Raw genomic sequence first — 22,497 nt, 5'->3', positions numbered from 1 at the left:
CTTGGTATGTCCTTCAATCTTTTCTCTTTGCTTCCATGTCCTTAGAATCTCTATCTGGGGGCAGCTAGGTGATGCAGTGGATAAAGCACTGGCCCTGGATTCAGGAGGACCTGAGTTCAAATCCAGCCTCAGACACTTGCCACACTTACTAGCTGTGTGACCCTGAGCAAGTCACTTAACCCTCGTTGCCCCGCAAAAAAAAAAAAAAAAAAAAAAAAAGAATCTCTATCTGGTTTGGAAATAGTTCCTCCATTTATATCAAATTCCTTAGAACACAGCCAGGTCTCAAATAAAGGCTTTGATTGATTTAAAGAGTTACACAGATAAATGGTCAAAAGATATACACAGGGAGGTTTTGTTTTTTTGTTGGTGATATTTCTTACTTTCTTTTTTTTGGAATAGGAAATTTTCAGAAAGTAATCTTCTCTATCAATACCCTCATGAAAAAGTGCACTAAATCACTAACAATTAGATGAAAACAACTCTGAGATACCGCCTCATACCCATCAGATTGGCATATGGAAGTGCTTATATGATAAAGTGTTAATATATTAATTGGGGAGAAGAAATATGTCCCCTCAGAACTCTCATGTCTTCAAAGACTCTAGAGGGAATAAATCTAAAATCCTCTTATTCTTTAAAAAATAAATCTAATATTTTTATCTGAAAGATCAGTACAGTTGTATGTGTGTGCACATATATATGTATGTGTATGTATATGTGTATATATATGTATATATATGTGTGTATATATGTATGTGTGTATATATGTATGTGTGTGTATATATGTATGTGTATGTATATGTGCATATATATGTGTGTGTATATATGTGTGTGTATATGTATATATGTATGTATATACATGTATGTATATGTATGTATGTATGTATGTATATATATGTATGTATGTATATATATATATATATATGGGCTGGGCAATGAGGGTTAAAGGACTTGCCCAGGGTCACACAGCTAGTAAGTGACAAGTGTCTGAAGGTGGATTTGAGCTCAGGTCCTCCTGAATCCAGGGCCAGTGCTTTATATACTGCAGCAGCACCTAGCTGCCCCTTATATATTTCCTAAATTTACTATTCATTCACTTTGGAAATTAGACAACTATGAATTGCTAAAATTGGCAGAAATTGAGGCAAATGGGGTTAAGTGACTTGCCCAGGGTCACACAGCTAGTAAGTGTCTGAGGCAAGATTTAAATTCAAAGATATGATTCTACCTGACTTCAAACTTCTGACTCCTGACTTCCTGACTTCTACTCCTTCTCAATCTTCTTTACTAGATCTTCATCTAAATAATGCTTTCTAACCATAGGTGTTCCACTGGATTGGGAAAGCCCTCCTAAGCTATCAAGTTCAATTTCCTTATTTTACCAAAGCAAAAAGCAATGTCTCATGGGGGCAGCTAGGTGGTGCAGTGGATAAAGCACAGGCCCTGGATTCAGGAGGACCTGAGTTCAAATCTGGCCTCAGACACTTGACACTTACTAGCTTTGTGACCCTGGGCAAGTCACTTAATCCTCATTGGCCTAAAAAAAAAAAAAAAGCAATGTCTCAGGCAGGATTCAAACTCAGATGTTTGTGACTCTAAATATTATGTTACACTCAGTAAGTTAGCAATGAGTCATTATGATTTTTCTTATTCTCTGATTCTCACATACACTAAAAAGTTTGGGTCTTCAGTACCAACAGCCAGGGTGAAGTTTTCTCTGATCAATGTCCCTTCATCAAAAAACCTCTGGACACAGAATTAACACTAGAAAATTGTACTTTGGTGAGATTCACATCAGTTCTTTTCTAAGTACAGCAGATTCACTGTCAATGTTTTTTTTTTGTTTTGTTTTGTTTTGATACTGGGCAACTGACAATCAATGGCATTCAACAATTTGTTGCTTTTAGGAATAATTCTACAAAATGAGAGATATGCACAAAGATAAAATAAAGGGCAAGAGTAGCATTTATGACGCAAATAAAGCTGGGATAGTAATCATGATCTCAGACAAAATTATATTTAAAATAGATTTAATTAAAAAAGAAAATAGAGAAGCTACATTATGTCTCAGTCCCTTCCTAAGTTAAATTTCTTCCTTTGAGATTCATGCCTTTCATATCAATCACCTAATCAGAATCTTGGCAGCTGTTGTCTGCAGACCTAATTCACTCCCCCCCATGTTTACTCAGTGAGTTCACTAAATGGATGACATTTTTTTTTCCATCTCCAGCTCCTGGCCTCACAGAAGTGAGCTTTAACTTACATACTGACTCTCCCTCACACGCTATCAGGCACTCAGTTCCTCAGCCTACTCACTTCCCATGTCCTCTTGCTCCACTCCACTTCAGCCACAAACAGCAATGGCCACACACAACAATGGCCAAAGTTTTGATCTTACCATCTTCCACAAATGCACCACCTAGATGTTCAAGAATTCCAGAATCCCCTTCTCTGACCATAATCTATTGCATTTCTACTTCCCCCTCTGACTTCCTTTACCAAACTCTGTTCTTTATAACTAATGTGACCCACAGTTCCTTTACTCCTCACTTCTCTTCCAGACTACCTCCCCTGCATTAGTCACTTTGCCATTTTCCCCCATCTTGCCTCCATGGTGAGTCATTTCAATTATAACCTATTCTCTTCTTTTTGTATCCCTAGCCGCCTTGGTATTTCAGTAATTATGTTTTGCCAAGCCTCAGACTGGGATGTCTCCTTCTATTTGCCACATTTGTTCTTTCGATTGTGTTGCTAAATGAAGGTGGAGAAAATCACAAAACTATTCCCAGTGGATCCACTCTGAATTTATATTACATAGCTTCAACTGCATCCTCATTGCTGCTTGAAAATTCTCCTATACTGTGGAATATGGTTGCAGATGGAACCATACCATTTCTTTTGTTTTGGGTGCTGTTGTTTTTCTTTTTTGAGGTTTTTCCTTTTTGCTCTGATTCTTCTCTTATAACATGACTAATGCAGAAATATGTTTAATGTGATTGTACATATATAACCTATATCAGATTACTTGCTGTCTTGGGGAGGGAGGGAAAAACATTTGAAATTAGAGTTGAGGGGCAGCTAGATGGTGCAGTGGATAGAGCACCAGCCCTGGATTCAGGAGTACCTGAGTTCAAATCTGGCCTCAGACACTTGACACTTACTAGCTGTGTGACCCTGGGCAAGTCACTTAACCCCAACAACAACAACAACAAAAAACAAATGTTGAAAACTCTCACCCCATGGAACTGGAAAATAATAAAATACTTTCATAATTTTTTTAAAAAAGAAAATTCTCCTATACTTTCCTTTTCAACTTAGTATCCCCATTCTCCATACCAACTTTTGTGAAACCTTTCATCCCTCTTCAAACTTCTGATGGCTCTCAAGGTTTAGATGAGGATTTTGCTTCATATTTTACAGAAAACAACTGAAGTCCTTCACCCTGAGTACTTTTTTCTTTATTCTTTCTCATCTTGGAACAATTATATGCCTTCTGCCACCATCTCCTCTTTAACCACTGTTTCCCATGATGGGGTGTCCTTACCCATTAACAAGGTCAAGTGCTCTACCTGCTCAAGCAATCCTATTCCATCCTGTCTTCTCCAACAGCTTGCTCCTGCTGTCATCCCCATTCAGCCACTTACTTTGAAGCTCTTCCTGTATACTGGCTCATTCCTTACTGCCTACAAACATACTTGTGTCTTCCCCATTCTCAAAGAAACCATCACTCATTCCTTTGATCCATGCTGTTAACCTGTCTCTCTTCTGGTTTTTGTAGCTACTCTCTGAAAAGTCTATCTACAATAATTGTGTTCACTTCCTCTCCGCTCACTCTCCATGAAACCCCTTATAATCTGTCTTCCGACCTTATCATTTCACCACTACTGCTTTCTTCAAAGTTAGCGATGATCTCTTAATTGCCAAATCCAATGTTTTCTCAGAACTCATTCTCCCCAACCTCTCTGGAGCCTCTGACACTGCTGATCACCCTTTCCTCCTTAATATTCTTTCCTTTCTAGGTTTTTCTCTCTCCTTAGAGATAGCATTCACCTCTGGTTCTCTTCCTAGTAACCTAAATGCTCCTCCTTACCTTTACTAGATTTTCATCCAGATCATGGCCTCTAACTCTAGGTGTCACATACAGTTCTATCTGTGGCTCTCTTCTCTTTTCCCTTTTTTCTGTAATCCTTGTTGAAATCATCAACTTCCATGGCTTTAATCACCAGCTCTGGGGGCAGCTAGGTGGTGCAGTGGATAAAGCACTGGCCCTGGATTCAGGAGGACTTGAGTTCAAATCCGAACTCAGATACTTACATTTCTTAGCTGTGTGACCCTGGGCAAGTCACTTAGCCCTCATTGCCCTGCAAAAAAACAAACAAACAAAAACTAATAATCACCAGCTCTATGCTCAATTGTTCCTGTCCTTCACCAACTTCTCTACTTACCTTCAATCTTCCACCTTCAACTGTCTTTGACATTTGGAAACATATGTCCAGCAGACGTCTTCAACTTAATATATCTAAGGCCAAAATTTCTGTCTTCCTAAATCCCCTGCTCTCTTGTCTATTACTATAGAGTCCGACATCCTCCTTTCAGTCCTTCAAGCTAACAACCTAGTTGTTATCCTTGACTACTTACTATCTCTCACCCCCCATATCAAATCTGTTGCTAAAGCCTTTTGTTGACATTTTGGCAGAATCTTTACTGTATACTCTCTTCTTTCCTCTAACAGCGTTACCACGCTGCTGCCAGCCTAAATCCCATCGTGCATCATGCACTGGTCTTGCATTGCAATAGCTTGTTCTTGGTGGCTAAATGGAGGATGGATTGGAGTGAGGAGAGACTCAATAATCTCCACTTATTCTTTGAGATTGTGACAATGGCTTTCTTGCTATTCCACGACCAAGATAATACATCTTTTGACTGCAGTCATTTTTTTTTTTTTTTTTTTTTTTGCCTATCACCCATGTCTGAAATGATTTTCCTCCTTGCTTAGTACTATTGGCTGCCATGGTTTTTTAAGTTACAGTTAACATCCCAATTTTGACATGAAACCCATCCCAAACGTGCCTAATTCTAGCACCTTCTTCTCTAAATTAATTCCTATTTATTCTGCATATAGCTTTTTTACTATTATTATTCCAATGAGATGGAAAGTAAACGCAAAGGATTTAAAAGAAAATTTTTTGGGGGGGGGATTTTCTTTAGCCTCTTTTTCCATCCTTAGCACTGAGCAAAGTGATTGGCACATAGTAGTTGCTTAATAAATGCTTATTGGGGGCAGCTAGGTGGCGCAGTGGATAGAGCACCGGCCCTGGAGTCAAGAGTACCTGAGTTCAAATCCGGCCTCAGACACATAACACTTACTAGCTGTGTGACCCTGGGCAAGTCACTTAACCCCAATTGCCTCACTAAAAAAAAAAAAAATTTTTTTAAATGCTTATTGACTGACTGACATGATCCTCTCTAAGTCCTTAGACCTCACACTCATTATATTGCTTTTTGTTGTTGTTTTATAAAGTCAGAGTTACCCCTATGCTCTTCATGGAATGGAGTGTTTCATTTTTGTCTTTGTATCCTCAATACCTAGAGCAGCCTGTGGAATATAATAAGTGATTAAGAAATGTTTTCTGAACAATTAAATAACTTTGAATTCGATAACCTGATCTTTCGGTGACATCTGGTGGCTGATAATGTTCATTGAATCTTTGATTCTATAACCTGGTCTTTCGGTGACATCTAATGGCCTATAAGAATATTGCAGTCCATTATTTTTTTTGGTGGCACGACTGCCGCCTTACGGCCGTTTCAGTTATTACAGTTTTTGTCTGCCATCGCGTGGCCAAACCCTGGAATTACATTTTCTCCAATTTTAAACCCTGAAAATAGAGAGGCACGAGTACTATGATAGTCTAGGTCCCCTCTGATATATGGGTAAGTATTATAGCACGTGAATTTCTCCATGATAGGATATCTGCTGACCTTTTCCATCACCTTTGAGGCAAAGCTGCTGATTTTTGGAGGCACTGTGGGTGATAACCTCAGCTTTCATACAAATCTTTCTAAATTTCTCATTTTATCAAAAAACAAAGCAAAGTTGGCATCTAGGAATTCACTTATCCCACAAAGGCTTTATGTAGACAGGAAGCCAAACAATTCCATTCAGGCCAATCAGTATGTCTAGAATATTTACTAAGTGAAACTTTATATTCTGGGGAAATTCTGGGTTTTTTTTTTTTTTTAAACTTAAAGAGACCACTGAGACCTAGGAAGATGAGAGTAGAGGAGGCAGCAGGACACCTTGTCCACGTTGCTGAACTTCAGGGGCACAAACACCTGAGTGCAAATACAGCATAAGCCCCTAGCTAGCTGTGTTATCCTAGGTAAGTCTCATCATCTGTCTTGGCTTTAGTCTTTTTCTCAGTAAACTATGTTGTTTTGACTAGATCACCTGGGACTTCCCTTTCAGTTATGGAATGGGTAAATCACTTCCATTCCTTAGGCCTGAATTTTCCTTTTGTGAACAGAGGACTTTAAACTAGATGACACTGAGGCCACTGCCAGGTATACATCAATGATTTTTTTAGAATAAATAAGCACAAGTCCCTTCATTTCCTTGGGCCTCAGTTTCCCCGGCTTTATAATGATGGGAGTGGAGTCCATGACCTCTTTTTTTTGCGGAGCAGTGGGGGTTAAGTGACTTGCCCAGGGTCACACAGCTAGTAAGTGTCAAGTGTCTGAGGCCAGATTTGAACTCAGGAACTCCTGAATCCAGGGCTGGTGCTTTATCCACTGAGCCACCTAGCCGCCCCTGTCTATGACCTCTTTAATCCCTTGGAGCCCTGCATCTAGAACTTTGATTCTGTATGGCCATTTAGGGTCTGAAAGCAAAATTGAGGCAAAATTGTGGACACCACAGAAGACTGGCAGCGACTGAAAGGAGAGAGGGACAGCTTTGTTCAGATTGGACTATCACAGTGGGAGGCAGATGGAAAACCTGGTCCAAAGGTAGGAACACTGAAATTGGAAGTAGGGAAATCATATTCTAATCCCATTTCTAGTCGTTTCTATGAGGCCTATAAGCAGTCATTTCATTTACTGACTGATTTCCCATATTGCAGGGTTTCCCTAGTCCCAAAGGTGCAAGCATTCACCTATTGATTTAATCCTGGTACCATCTCAAGGCAATTTATAATATTTCTTTCCAAAATTTCCTCCAAAGCAAAGACCGGCCATTTTCATGTATCACTCTCTCCAAACTTTTGCTGTTGTGAATGGGCAACATTAATACTTCACCCTGGGACCTGGTGCATTGTAGGCTAAATCCATACACTGCATGTTCTACTTCGATTTAATTTTTTTTTTTTTTTAGTGGGGCAATTGGGAATAAGTGACTAGCCCAGGGTCACAGAGCTAGTAAGTGTTAAAAGTGTCTGAGGCCTGATGTCAACTCAGGTACTCCTGAATCCAGGGCTGGTGCTCTATCCACTGCGCCACCTAGCTGCCCCGACTCTATTTAATCTTAACCTGCATCATTTCTTCTGTGACAGGATTAAGAGTAGAACAGATCATTTTAATTGTCCATGGTTTAGCCTGAATTTGTATTTACACTGAAGGGTGTCATTTGGCTTCTTCCTGTCTTCAGTGACTGAGTTATCATATCATAAAACTGAAGAAAAATATGGTTTAGAATGGGTCACAATGTAATACTAGGATTTGGATAGGAGAAGGGCTCCTCTCTGCATGAACTAATTTCTGCTCTAAACTTTTTGACTTGCTGCAGTTTTCTTTTGGGTCAGCGAATGTCAAGGTAGGCCTGGATTATTTTCCTAAATGGCACTGAAGTGGTCAACAAGTATTTGTTGATTTGTTTGTTTTTTGTTTTTTTGTAGGGCAATGAGAGTTAAGTGACTTACCCAGGGTCACACAGCTAGTAAGTGTCATGTGACTGATGCCGGATTTGCACTCGGGTCCTCCTTAATCCAGGGCTGGTGCTTTATCCACTGTGCCACCTAGCTGCCCTCTCAACAAGTATTTATTAAGCCCTAAGTTTTGTGAGGACAAAGGCTAGGTTCTAGGCAGGTTTGAAGACAATATTGAAATGGCCTCTGTCTTCCATGAGCTTGAATCCTATTGGTAGAGATGCTATGGACAACTGTAATTGTGTAGAAAAAAGGAAATGCATAGAGCTTTATTTTGTTTTGGATTCTGCAATGAGATGGTGCATTTGTTGAGGCAAGGCATTTTCTTTAGCCCCTTTTTCCATCCTCAGAGCTGAGCACAGTGATTGGCACATAAGTGCTACTTAAAGAAATGCTTATTGACTGACTTACACACCATCTTCTCTGGTTCTTAGACTCCCCCACACAATTACTTTGTTATTTGTTGATGTTTTATAAAGACGTATTTCTTTATATTCTCTCCATGGAAGGGAGTACCTAATTTTTTTCTTTCTCTCCTCACCAAGTATAGCAGCCTGTGGTATATAATAGGTGCTTAATAAATGGTTTTTGAACATTTAAATACCTTTGAGGGGCAGCTAGGTGGCGCAGTGGATAGAGCACCGGCCCTGGATTCAGGAGGACCTGAGTTCAAATCCGGCCTCAGACACTCAACACTAACTAGCTGTGTGACCCTGGGCAAGTCACTTAACCCCAATTGCCTCACCAAAAAAAAAATTAAAAAATTAAAAACCTTTGAGTTGTATAACATGTTTTTCGGTGCCATCTAGTGGCCTATAGGAATATTGCAGTTTATTATTTTTTGTGGCACGACTGCCGCCCTGTGGCCGTTTCAGTTATTACAGTTTTTGTCTGCCATCGCGTGGCCAAACCCTGGAATTACACTTTCTCTCATTTTAAATCCTGAAAATAGAGAGGCAGCAGCACTATGATAGTCTAGGTCCCCTCTGATGCATGGGTAAGTATAGTAGCATGTGCATTTCTCCATGATAGGATAAATTCTGACCTTTTCCATCATCTGCGAGGCAAAACTGCTGATTTTTGGAGGCATTGTAGGTCATAACCTAAACTTTTATACAAATCCTTCTAAATTTCTCATTTTATCAAAAAGCAAAGCTGAGATCTAGGAATTCACTTATCCCACGAAGACTTTATGTAGACAGGAAGCCAAACAATTCCATTCAGGCCAATCAGTATTTTTTTTTAATTGAGGCAATCGGGGTTAAGTGAATTGCCCAGGGTCACACAGCTAGTAAGTGTTAAGTGTCTGAGGTTGGATTTGAACTCAGGTACTCCTGACTCCAGGGCTCGTGCTCTATCCATTGAGCCACTGACCTGCCCCCAATCAATATTTTTAGAATGTTTACTAGATGAAATTTTATATCCTGGGGAAATTCTTTTTATTTTGTCCAATATTAAGATATAGCTTTTGTATCCGCCTGTCTCCTACAAACAGAATCAATAAGCAGATCAGAGAAATTATAATATCTTATAATATCTCCTACAATTTTTCCCATACCTGTCCTCCTACAAAATATAATAACCAATCAGAGAACAAGGTTAAGAACCAGATCAGAGAATTTACTGTCTCCCATGAGACAAAACCAGATCAGAGACAGACAGAAAAAACATAATATCAATTTAATATTTTTTTGTCCCAAGAAGAAAGAAATAACACGTGATTATGTGGAGACTTCCCTCCTAAGAGGGAAGCTCAGGGCCCCTTCTTTCTAAGGGGTTTTTTAAGTTACTTGGCTCACAATTTACAGAATCACTTCATTGACATGATACAGATCAACCTATTACAAATGTAAATCAGTCAAACAATACAAATAAGTTTAATAGCTTAACTGAAAGTAGATTCTAATGTATAGATAGGTGGAAACAGGAACAGGTATTATCAGAGACCAGGAGGTCTTACTTCCTGGGGAAGATCATGAAAGGGAATTTCAAAGGGGCATTTGAGTTGATTTATTCTCTTGGGGAAAGTAAATAGTGACTGTCAGTTCCCTTTGAAGTCTGAGCAAAGGGCATCTTGCTCCTATTAATCCAGGATCTCATAAAATCCATTTGGATAGTAAGGTACCTCCATCAAATCCAGGTGATCCATATATTCATATTAACATTCCCCACTTTTGGTCAAGGGGTCAATTCCAGTGACCCTTGTAGACCAAGAAGCTTCTATTTGGAACCTAACTTTAACAAGAACACCTTTTTTTTTTTTGGTGGGGCAATGAGGGTTAAGTGACTTGCCCAGGGTCACACAGCTAGTAAGCGTCAAGTGTCTGAGGCTGGATTTGAACTCAGGTCCTCCTGAATCCAGGGCTGGTGCTTTATCCACTGTGCCACCCAGCTGCCCCAAGAACACCTTTTTTTTTTTTAGTAAGGCGATTAGGGTTAAGTGACTTGCCCAGGGTCACACAGCTAGTAAGTGTTAAGTGTCTGAGGCCGGATTTGAACTCAGGTCTTCCTGAATACAGGGCCGGTGCTCTATCCACTGCGCCATCTAGCTGCCCAAGAATACCTTTTAATCAAGGTGAGGAGTCAGGCAGATAGGAAGGCATGAAAATCTGGCAAAGGCTTGGAGACTTACTATAATGACACATGAGGGATCTTGTCAGAGGAGTACTGATCCATAAATCAGAGCAGGATGGCCAGGCTTCTGAATAAGTATACAGAGCCAAGCAGGCAGATAGATTCAACTAGGGGTCTGAGAGAGTGTGGGGTCACATGAGAGGGACTGATCATTGTCAAATGGGGGGGCAGAGATGCCTGCAAAGAAAGTCCCCACACATATCAAAAACAATCCCATCTGTGGTAGAATTCAAAATCATAGGGTGACCTGACAAGGTGGATAGGACACAAGGAAAGGCACAGTCTTTGGGGTGCTGGGTATTCTCAGCCCTCATCCAGTCCAGTCATGGGTTGCAGTCTCCCCTGAATGCCGTCTACTTCTTGTCCTGGGGTCCTGGGGTCCTGGGGTTGTGGTCTGTAGCAGCTGTCTTAGGGCAGTCCAAACCAGTTCAGCAGCCCTTTTCTTTTTCTTTTCTTTTCTTTTTTTTGGTGAGGCAATTAGGGTTAAGTGACTTGCCCAGAGTCACACAGCTGGTAAGTGTTAAGTGTATGATGCCGGATTTGAATTCAGGTCCTCCTGAATCCAGGGCCGGTGCTCTATCCACTGTGCCACCTAGCTGCCCTTAACATTTGCAAACCATAGTTCAGTGATCTTGATTTTTTTGTTTGATTGGTTTTGGTGAGGCAATTGGGGTTAAGTGACTTGCCCAGGGTCACACAGCTAGTAAGTGTCAAGTGTCTGAAGCTGGATTGGAACTCAGGTCCTCCTGAATCCAGGGCCGGTGCTCTATCCACTGTGCCACCTAGCTGCCCCCTTCAGCAGCCTTTTTCAAACTAGCCAGGTTTCAGTTCTCAGGAGCAGTCTTAAGAGAGTCTTTATGGACAAGTCAGTTACTGTAGTTCAATTAATGTTTCTCCTGATGATCACTAGGAAACAGGACAATTGATCGCATTCCAGAATCCCACATAGATCGTGACTATAAGAGAGTTTACTTAAACCCATAAAAATGGACAGATAACCATATATCCCTTAACTTCACATTCTCCCTTAGGTGAGAAGGGGTGTGGGGAGAGACCTAAGACTGAAAAGTTAAAGCAGTTTGAAACTGATGATCTTAGCTATTTAGATATATGAATAATAAAATTCCACATTTCTAAATTGAGATTATAGTCACTACCTGGTAGCAACTATGACAGACTCCAAACTAAGCTCCTGTTGTAAATTCGAGGAGCCCAGCTTTCTGGGTGGCTACTTTATTATCTGTTTGACCAACCACTATCTGGTTAACTAACTACTTTGCTTCTTCAAGGAAAGAGTAATCTCTAACTGACCCCAACAAACTGATTAACCATATTTCTTTCCTTTTTTTTAGTGGGGCAATTGGGGTTAAGTGACCTGCCCAGGGTCACACAGCTAGTAAGTGTTAAGTGTCTGAGGCCGGATTTGAACTCAGGTCCTCCTGAATCCAGGGTTGGTGCTCTATCCACTGTGTCACCTAGCTGCCCCCTGATGAACCATATTTCTCCATGGTCAGAGTGTCCCCACTCAGGGCAAGAGCATCCCTAACTAGACTCAGGCCTACCAGGCTGCTACTACATTCCGCACTTTTTAGCTAAGGGAAAAGAGGCCGAAGATCTCTTCTTCTATAACTGCTTCCAGCTGAGCAGGGTCGAAGAAATCACAGGTGGGGAAGTGGGGAAGGCCTGGTCCGGAGAGCACATGGAGATGTGAAGTCCACTGGGTGGGAGATGTGAGGAATGCCCCATGCTGTTCACAGCTTTATCTAACACTGTATCTGACACAAACATGCCATAGGGATACACATAAGACATACAAGCTAAATATTTCATCATACTTTAGAAAGCAGAACTCTTAAACCTTTCTCAATTAGATTTATATCTACTTGGCCTTAATTTTTCTCCAAAAAAATTTTTTTACTCGATTGTTTAAGATCTAATCCTCGGGGGGGCAGCTAGGTGGCGCAGTGGATAGAGCACCGGCCCTGGATTCAGGAGGACCTGAGTTCCAATCCGGCTTCAGACACTTGACACTTACTAGCTGTGTGACCCTGGGCAAGTCACTTAACCCCAATTGCCTCACCAAAAACAATCAAACAAAAAAATCAAGATCACTGAACTATGGTTTGCAAATGTTAGGGGCAGCTAGGTGGCAAAGTGGATAGAGCATGGGCCCTGGATTTAGGAGGACCTGAGTTCAAATCCGGCCTCAGACACTTAACACAACTAGCTGTGTGACCCTAGGCAAGTCACTTAACCCCAATTGCCTCACCAAAAAAAAAAAAAAAGATCTAATCCTCACATAAAACTTAGAATACAGATTATTTTTGTAAGGAGATGACCACAAATGAACTTATATAAAAGTTAGCAAGTTAACTTCAGTTGTAGTAAAGGACTTGGGATGACACACTTAAAGCAATTACTTTAAAAAAAACAGTGCAGGGGGCAGCTAGATGGCGCAGTGGATAAAGCACTGGCCCTGGCTTCAGGAGTACCTGAGTTCAAATCCGGCCTCAGACACTTGACACTTACTAGTTGTGTGACCCTGGGCAAGTCACTTAACCCCCATTACCTGCAAAAAAACCCCAAAAAACAAACAAACCAGTGCATTTCAAATAAGTTGTCCATAATAAACCATATTTGTATTATAGTATATGCTTCACAGACAGGTGTTATTTCCACATTACATAATAATTTAAAGTTAATCTCTCCATAGGTATAAGAAAATATTCTACAAGTTACCGCCTCTAAGAAAACTGGTTGCATTAAAATTATTTTCTTCAAAACTAGTTCGAGAAATTTGATTCAGTTTTTAAATGCTTAACCAATAACAGACAGATGGTAACACTAGGTAGATGCCTATGCACTTTAGTTGTTTGGATTCTGAAATGGACTAGAATTTCCTGGTCAAATAGCTTGAGTCTAATACCTGCATCTCACCCAGATATTATAGTATTAACCTAGGGATGAACAGTCAGTATTGTGTTCATGCTGATCAAGTGACATGATTATAGGAATTTGTCATAAAAGAAAAGAGTCAATGGTCTCAGGGAATAATACTCCGTGTCTACTCCAGGCAGAATTTATGCAGACAGTCAATGTGATGTGCCAGGCTTAAAATCAGCCAGGTGGTTGGGGCAGCTAGGTGGCGCAGTGGATAAAGCACCAGCCCTGGATTCAGGAGTACCTGAGTTCAAATCCGGCCTCGGACACTTGACACTTACTAGCTGTGTGACCCTGGGCAAGTCACTTAACCCTCATTGCCCTGAAAAAAAAAATCAGCCAGGTGGGAAAATTTAATATTTGTGGAAACTGAGTCAGGAGACGCCTACCTCAGCCTTTGCCAAATAGTAGGTCTCCCAGTCTTTCCCAAGAGAACTCCACCTGCAGTCAGACTCAGAATCATCACGTCTTAAAGAGCAAGTTCCAATAATCAGTACTAAAAGTGAACTCACTTTCAAGGATCACATGTCCTATGGAGCAAGCATTAACTATGCTTGTACCCATGTTAAATTGATCCTTTTCATCCCTGAGTTAGCACTACACAAATCAATCTGCCTTGAGATGCTCAGTAACAAGCAGTGGTTGAAATGAGGGTAAACAATTCCAAATTGCATACTTGGAATAAACTAGAAAATGTCCCACTTAACCACAGAGGGTAACTGCCCTCAGAATTCCTTTAAATCTTTGTGATGACTCAACTATTCTACATGTGTTCCTATACATGATCTAACTCCAAATAACAATCATAAGTAAACTCCTTTTTCCCATTAAGGTGATATAAGACAGTTCATAAGTGACCAATGTTCACTCGTGTATCTTATACATATCAAATTCAGACACTAACTTAACTATTGCTTAATACCAATAAATTCAGATCAAAATAGCAAGATCTTTCTCGCAGCTTACTAGTTATTTAGATACTCTGGTATTAATTTAATAACCAATTTGATTCAATATTGCAATAACAACTTTTACTTTGTCTACTCTTATACCAATATCAGATTGCCATAGCAACAAATTAGTTTACAAACAAGTTGGCGGGCCTTCTAAATCACACAAGCATTAATTGAAAATTTACACATAATAACCTGAAAATTTTTTTTTTCTAAAACATATCACAAGAAGTAAAATAATAACATGACCATGTAAGCATCAGCAGGCAGATGAGAAACCTGAGCATTAATGTACGTACTTGTTTTGCATATTGAGTAATTACACAATTAGACTGAAAAAAGTAAAATCTTATATACTTGCATTCTGCTTGTATCTACATACTTGAATTCCGCTCATATTTTCTAGTTGCAGCAAGAAATAAAATTTTTACCAGAAAACACACATGTAAGAGGTTTCACATAACAACTTTCACCATAGCTGATACCATTGCTTACCAATTTATACATTATAAGAAAATTTTAAAACATAATACCTTGGGGCGGCTAGGTGGCGCAGTGGATAGAGCACCAGCCCTGGAGTCAGGAGTACCTGAGTTCAAATCCAGCCTCAGACACTTAATGCTTACTAGCTGTGTGACCTTGGGCAAGTCACTTAACCCCAATTGCCTCACTAAAACAAATAAACAAACAAACAAACAAAACATAATACCTAAAAACAACATATCTTGGGGGCAGCTAGGTGGCACAGTGGCTAGAGCACCGTCCCTGGAGGCAGGAGGACCTGAGTTCAAATCCAGCCTCAGACACTTGACACTTACAAGCTGTGTGACCCTGGGCAAGTCACTTAATCCCAATTGCCTCACCAAAACAAAACAAAACAAAAAACAAACAAAAAAAACCCCATATCTTAAAACTCCATTTCTCCAAAGAGCTGAGGCTACCACCCACAGCCCATACCTTAGAAATTTATCAGATAAGGAATATAGTTAAAGTGCAGCCACTTTTTTTTCTTCCAGCAGGTCCCAGGCTTTTGTGGGCCTGCAAGTCCCAATGTAGATAGGGCATGGCCTGGTTTACCAGAATTAAGTAATTCAAAGCCAAAGGCTGTTCTTAGGTACTGTTATTCAATGGTTAAAGACAAAAAACAAAACAACAACAACAAAAATCCTATATTTTCCTTTGAAACTTTTACCCAATTTAAAGTTACTTTACAGGGCAGCTAGGTGGTACAGTGGATAGAGCACAGGCCCTGGAGTCAGGAGTACCTAAGTTCAAATGTGACCTCAAACACTTAACACTTACTAGCTGTGTGATCCTGGGCAAGTCACTTAACCCCAATTGCCTCACACACAAAAAAAAAGATAAAGTTACTTTACCATTAATCTGCCTATTACAAAATTCAGGTGTTCTTAATTTTAATTACATGTGCTTTTGCTCTATACTTTACACAGAGAATCATTAATATAACATTTTGCCCTATGCCAAGCACTTTACGATCAGGTGATTCTCACAACCCTTTTACAGAAAGGTAAACTGAAACAGAACTTTCCTTGGGGGCACACGGCTAGTAGGTTTTATAACACCAAATCTTTTTACTGTTAAATCCTAATTTATGATAATAATCCCGATAGAAGAGCCCTCACTCAGACCATGTTATTTTCTTTTAGGGCAAATTTTTGGTTTAAATCAATTTATAATGGATTTATAATAACTAATGGTAACATTTTAATTCTGTGGTCTAGTACTCTGCATTTATTAAAGAAAATTTATCATTTAATAAATTCATATAATGCCTTTGTGAAAGTTATATAGTGGTGATTGATTCCCCTGATGTGTAAAAATGTGTACCCTCCTTTATCTAAGGACTTTCTAAGACCTCTACCCCATACATTTGAAACTTATCAGATAACAAGTTAAAGTTAAAATGTGTTGGCTTTTTACTTTCCTTACAACTGAATTTTCTGTCCCAAGGCTTTTTGTGGCCTATAGATAAAGAATGTGGCTGACCACTGAGAGAGTGTGGCCCATTTTCAATTTGGATAGCACAAGGAGATAGTTAAAATTCCATATAATAAGCACAACAACCAATAACCAATATTTTTACCATATCCAATAATTATATATCATTACATTTCATGTCTTTCTAGAGATTTATCCTAAAAGGTGGCTAGACACGATTAAGTAGATGGTTATCTCCCCTTTCTAGTTGGAAACTGAAGACAGAGTTTGAAAGTCAGGCTTAAGACAGTATGTCCAATGGTTAGAGACGGATTTTTTTTTCTCTTTAAAATCTTTTTTTTTTGTAATTTCTAGCTCTTAACAAGAAGCGAATCAGTGTACTTTACCGAGCATCTGATTAGATCTTAAAGCCTTAAAATAGAGCTGAGAATATTCTTAATATGCCCCCTTTACAGAAAACCATTATTATACTTAATTAAATGTATAACCCAAAAAGAATTTAAAGAATCTACTTTCTGACAGTATCTATAATACAGTGAACTATTAACTGTTAGGCCCTTTTCTTTTACATGTTACAAATACAAATTTCCTGATAGAAATTAATTTATAATAATTATAAATTATTAATAATAATTTATATATAATAAATAATAATTGAATAATAATATTGATAATAATAATAATAAATTGAAAAATGAGATCAGAATGAATACCTGACCTATTTGTCAAGTGATATCTTAAAGAACCTCAATTGATCATTTCATTTTAGTAATAATTTACCCAAGAACCGTTTATTCCAAGAACTTCATATTTAAAGCTATTCCACTACAAAAGATTTTTTTTTTAAAGGTGGTAGTATATAACAGATTTTACTTGACTTTAGTTTATATGAATTCCCAAATTTCTTAACTAGATGGCCCAATCAAATTCACTGACCTTTTTGATGATTTTTTTTCTTTCTGACACAATCTCTTCCTTTGTTGGTGAGCCTGTCAGCTTTTAAAAAAACAAACCAGGGAACCTTTTATATTAAAACTATTTTTCTATGGTCACTGAAATGGTCCTTTTCTTTTTGTTTCTTTCCTTTTTTTCTAGTTGGAAAAAAATTAAATTAGTATTTTAATGCCACATCTGCTTTCTAATTAGTTTTCAATATATTGTTAGAGCAGTTTTTCTTTCTGCCCTTCTCTCACTTCCTTAACCTAGCCATAGCATGGGCTTCTAAATTCCAAGCACAAAATTGCATTTTTTTTTCAACAGAGACTTGAACACACGAGATAATCTCACACATTTACACAAAAACAAGATACATGAAATGATCCCATATAAATTCTTTTTAGCTTTTATTTAACTTAATTTGGACCAGAGGATCTCCATTAATATAATTCAGTTTGTGACAATTTGCCTCAGTTTACCCAAATAATTCGAGGAAACCACCAAGTCAAGCAGAGACACGTTTATTTCATTCTCGTGAGAATGGACAACTCCAAGCAAGGGAGTAGCTCGCTAATGAACTCATGAGTTGAGTTTTTATGGAAGTTTTGAGGGAGGGGTCCCCTCATGGGTGAGCTCACAATCTAACATCCAGTACTGTCTCACCCAGAATGCATGTTCAGCTCATGATCATGGTATGGTTGCATGCTCAGTTCTGTCCAAGAACTGGGGGAAGGGGAGGGGGAAAGGGTGAAACCCCTCCACCCTTGTAAGGGGGGGGTGAAGGGGGAGAAGGGGAGAGATGGTAGACAGATTTATTTACCCTTGGACCTAAGAGGGGAGGGGTAGAATCAGGGTGTCTGCACTAAGGAGGAACAGCTCTCCCCCTGAGTCATAAAACAATGGGGACAAGACAGAATGACAGACCGGGGGCTTTTGGAATAAAAGCAGGAGACACTAATTCCAGCAAAGCAAGATATATGATTAGGCAGAATAATCTGGTAATAATTCTCAGAGTCGGGGGCAGCATAGGTGGCACAGTCGATAAAGCACTGGCCTTGGATTCAGAAGAACCTCAGACACTTGACCCTGTGCCCTGTGTGACCCTGGGCAAGTTACTTAGCCCTTATTGCCCTGAGCAGGAAAAAAAACAACTTAAAGAGACCACTGAGACCTAGAGAGATGAGAGTAGAGGAGGCAGCAGGATACCTTGTCCACGTTGCTGAATGTCAAGTGCACAAATACCTGAGATTTAAAGTATTCATGTTCATCTTAATAATGTACTGTAAGGGGGGCAACTAGGTGGTGCAGTGGATAAAACACTGGCCCTGGATTCATGAGGACCTGAGTTCAAATCCAGTCTCAGACACTTGACACTTACTAGCTGTATGACCCTGGGAAAGTCACTTAATCTTCAATGCCCCACAAAAAAAAGATCTTATTTCAGGGGCAGCTAGGTGGTGTGGTGGATAGAGCACTGGCCCTGGGGTCAGGAGTACCTGAGTTCAAATCCGGTCTCAGACACTTGACACGTAATAGCTGTGTGCCCCTGGGCAAGTCACTTAACCCTCATTGCCCTGCAAAAAAAAAGTAATGTACTGTAAGTTTATGAGCAAAATTGTTAGTAATTTTAAAACTGTGATTGTGGACAATTATCTCTGTCACTGCCAGGTATAGATCAATGATCTTTAGAATAAAAAAGGATAATTCACTTTGTTAATATAAATATATGGATCACCTGGATTTGATGGAGGTACCTTATTATCCAAGGGGAGTTTTATGAAGCCCTGGCTTAATAGGATTAAAATGTCCTTTAACTGAACTCCAAACTGAACCCAGATAGCCAGCAGATAAAAGACCCTACCTAGTGACTTCTTTTCCCTCAGGATAGAAAGTCCCTATCTTATGGTCACATCTGGGCACCCTCATCTTTGCCAAACCCTTTCTTGAAATCCTGTAGTCTTATGATGCTTCTGTATTTCCTCCATACTTGTTATAACTGAAATTGATAAACTACTTTTTGCTACTGGCTTGATTTCTGTATCATACTATTGAAACTGACAACGCCTGTAATCAGATGACTAAAACCTTATATACCCTCCGAAATGGGGTGTCCCCCGAGCTTCTCTCTTAGGAGGGAAGTCTCCACATGATCATGTCTTGTGTTATCTTTCTTCTTCGGACAATAAAATATTAAATTGATAGATATGTTTTTCTGTCCCTGATCTCTTTTCATAAGAGGACAGGTATGTTTTTCTGTCTGTCTCTGATTTGTAGGAGAAACTAAACATTATTTCTCTGATCTGTTTGTAGGAGACAGGCAGATATATCATGTTCTCTGATCTGGTTCATTGTAGGAGATATAAGATGTTGTAATTGATCTGATCTGTTTATTAATTTGTAGTAGAGATTAAACATTATTTCTCTGATCTATTTTTAGGAGACAGGCATATACAAAAACTATATTTTAATATTCTACAACTTCCATTGCTTAGGCCTCAATTTCCCCTTTTGTAAACAGAGGGCCTTAAACTAGTTCATTCTGAGGCTACTACCAGGTATAGATCTATGATTTTTAGAATAAATAAGGATAAGTCCCTTCATTTCCTTGGGCCTCAGTTTCCCCTGCTCTATAATGATGGGAGTAGAGTCCATGACCTCTTTAATCCCTTGGAGCCCTGTATCTAGGACTTTGATTCTGTATGGCCATTTAGGGTCTGAAAGCAAAATTGAGGCAGCAGGTAGAAACCACACATTTGAGAAGACTGGCAGTGACGGAAAGGAGAGAGGGACAGCTTTGTTCAGATTGGACTGTCATAGTGGGAGGCAGATGGAAAACCTGGTCCAAAGGTAGGAACACTGAAATTGGAAGTAGGAAAATCATATTCTAATCCCATTTCTAGTCGTTTCTATGAGGCCTATAAGCAGTCATTTCATTTACTGACTGATTTCCCATATTGCAGGGTTTCCCTAGTCCCAAAGGTGCAAGCATTCACCTATTGATTTAATCCTGGTACCATCTCAAGGCAATTTATAATATTTCTTTCCAAAATTTCCTCCAAAGCAAATACCGGCCATTTTCATGTATCACTCTCTCCAAACTTTTGCTGTTGTGAATGGGCAACATTAATACTTCACCCTGGGACCTGGTGCATTGTAGGCTAAATCCATACACTGCATGTTCTACTTCGATTTAATATTAACCTGCATGATTTCTTCTGTGACAAGATTAAGAATAGAACAGATCTGGAGCAGCTAGGTGGCACAATGGATAGAGCACCAGTCCTGGAGTCGGGAGGACCTGAGTTCAAATTTGGCCTCAGAAACTTAACACTTATTAGCTGTGTGACCCTGGGCAAGTCACTTAACTCCAATTGTCTCACAAAAAAAATAGAACAGGTCATTTGTCGATGGTTTATCCTGAATTGTTATTTACACTGAAGGATTTCATTTGGCTTTTTCCCGTCTTCACAGCAACTGAGTTATCATATCATAAAATTGAAGAAAAATATGGTTTAGAATGGGTCACATTGTAATACTAGGATTTGGATAGGAGAAGGGCAGAAGGCTCCTTTCTGCATGAGCTATTTTCTGGCCTAAATTTTTTGACTTGCTGCAGTTTTCTTTTGGGCCTGCGGATATCAAGGAAGGCCCGGCTTATTTTCCTAAATGGCACTGAAGTGGTCAACAAGTATTTATTAAGCCCCTAGTTTTGTGAGAACAAAGGCTAGGTTCTGGGCAGGTATAAAGACAATATTGAAATGGCCCCTGGGGGCAGCTAGGTGGCGCAGTGGATAGAGCACCCGCCCTGAATTCAGGAGTACCTGAGTTCAAATCCGGCCTCAGACACTTGACACTTACTAGCTGTGTGACTCTGGGCAAGTCACTTAACCCCCATTGCCCTGCAAAAATTAAAAAAAAAAAGAAAGAAATGGCCTTTGTCTTCCATGAGCTTAAATCCTATTGGTAGAGATGCTACGGACAACTGTAATTGTGTACAAAAAAAGGAAATGCATAGAGCTTTATTTTGTTTTGTTTTGTTTTGTTTTGTTTTGTTTTTTTCATTCTGCAATGAGATGGTGAGTTTGTTGAGGCAAGGCATTTTCTTTAGCCCCTTTTTCCATCCTCAGAGCTGAGCACAGTGATTGGCACATAAGTGCTACTCAAAGAAATGCTTATTGACTGACTTACACACCATCTTCTCTGGTTCTTAGACCACCCCCCCCCACCCAATTACTTTGTTATTTGTTGATGTTTTATAAAGACGTATTTCTCTATATTCTCTCCATGGAAGGGAGTGTCTCATTTTTTTTCTTTCTATCCTCACCAAGTATAGCAGCCTGTGGTATATAATAGGTGCTTAATAAGTGTTTTTTTGAACATTTAAATACATTTGAGTTGTATAACATGTTCTTTCTGTGCCGTCTAGTGGCCTATAAGAATATTGCAGTTTATTTTTGTGGCACGACTGCCGCCCTGTGGCCGTTTCAGTTATTACAGTTTTGTCTGCCATCGCGTGGCCAAACCCTGGAATTACACTTTCTCTCATTTTAAACCCTGAAAATAGAGAGGCAGGAGCACTATGATAGTCTAGGTCCCCTCAGCTGCATAGGTAAGTATTATAGCACGTGAATTTCTCAATGGTAGGATATCTGCTCATCTTTTCCATAATCTTTGGAGCAGAACTGCTGATTGATGGAGGCATTGGTGTGTCATAAGCTAAAAATACTTTCAAACCTGTCATTTCTTCAAAAGGCAATGCCAAGTTCAAGGAATTCCCTTATCCATAATAGATGAAACTGGACCTTTTTGGAAATTATGTTTCTTTCTTTCTTTCTTTCTTTCTTTCTTTCTTTCTTTCTTTCTTTCTTTCTTTCTTTCTTTCTTCCTTCCTTCCTTCCTTCCTTCCTTCCTTCCTTCCTTCCTTCCTTCCTTCCTTCCTTCCTTCCTTCCTTCCTTCCTTCCTTCCTTCCTTCCTTTCTTTCTTTCTTTCTTTCTTTCTTTCTTTCTTCCTTCCTTCCTTCCTTCCTTCCTTCCTTCCTTCCTTCCTTCCTTCCTTCCTTCCTTCCTTCCTTCCTTCCTTCCTTCCTTCCTTTCTTGTTTTTTGGTGAGGCAATTGGGGTTAAGTGACTTGCCCAGGGTCACACAGCTAG

The 22,497-nt window shown here is 39.5% G+C and overlaps 1 pseudogene; it reads left to right on the top strand.

Moving 5' to 3' along the window:
* Positions 1–22,497, top strand: part of LOC122733926 — a 66,835-nt pseudogene that overhangs the window by 5,376 nt on the left and 38,962 nt on the right.

The sequence above is a fragment of the Dromiciops gliroides genome, chromosome X (assembly GCF_019393635.1).
Source record: "Dromiciops gliroides isolate mDroGli1 chromosome X, mDroGli1.pri, whole genome shotgun sequence".
NCBI classification, from domain to species: domain Eukaryota; kingdom Metazoa; phylum Chordata; class Mammalia; order Microbiotheria; family Microbiotheriidae; genus Dromiciops; species Dromiciops gliroides.
The sequence above is the reverse complement of the archived record's forward strand: the minus strand, read 5'-3'. Positions and strand labels throughout refer to the sequence as shown.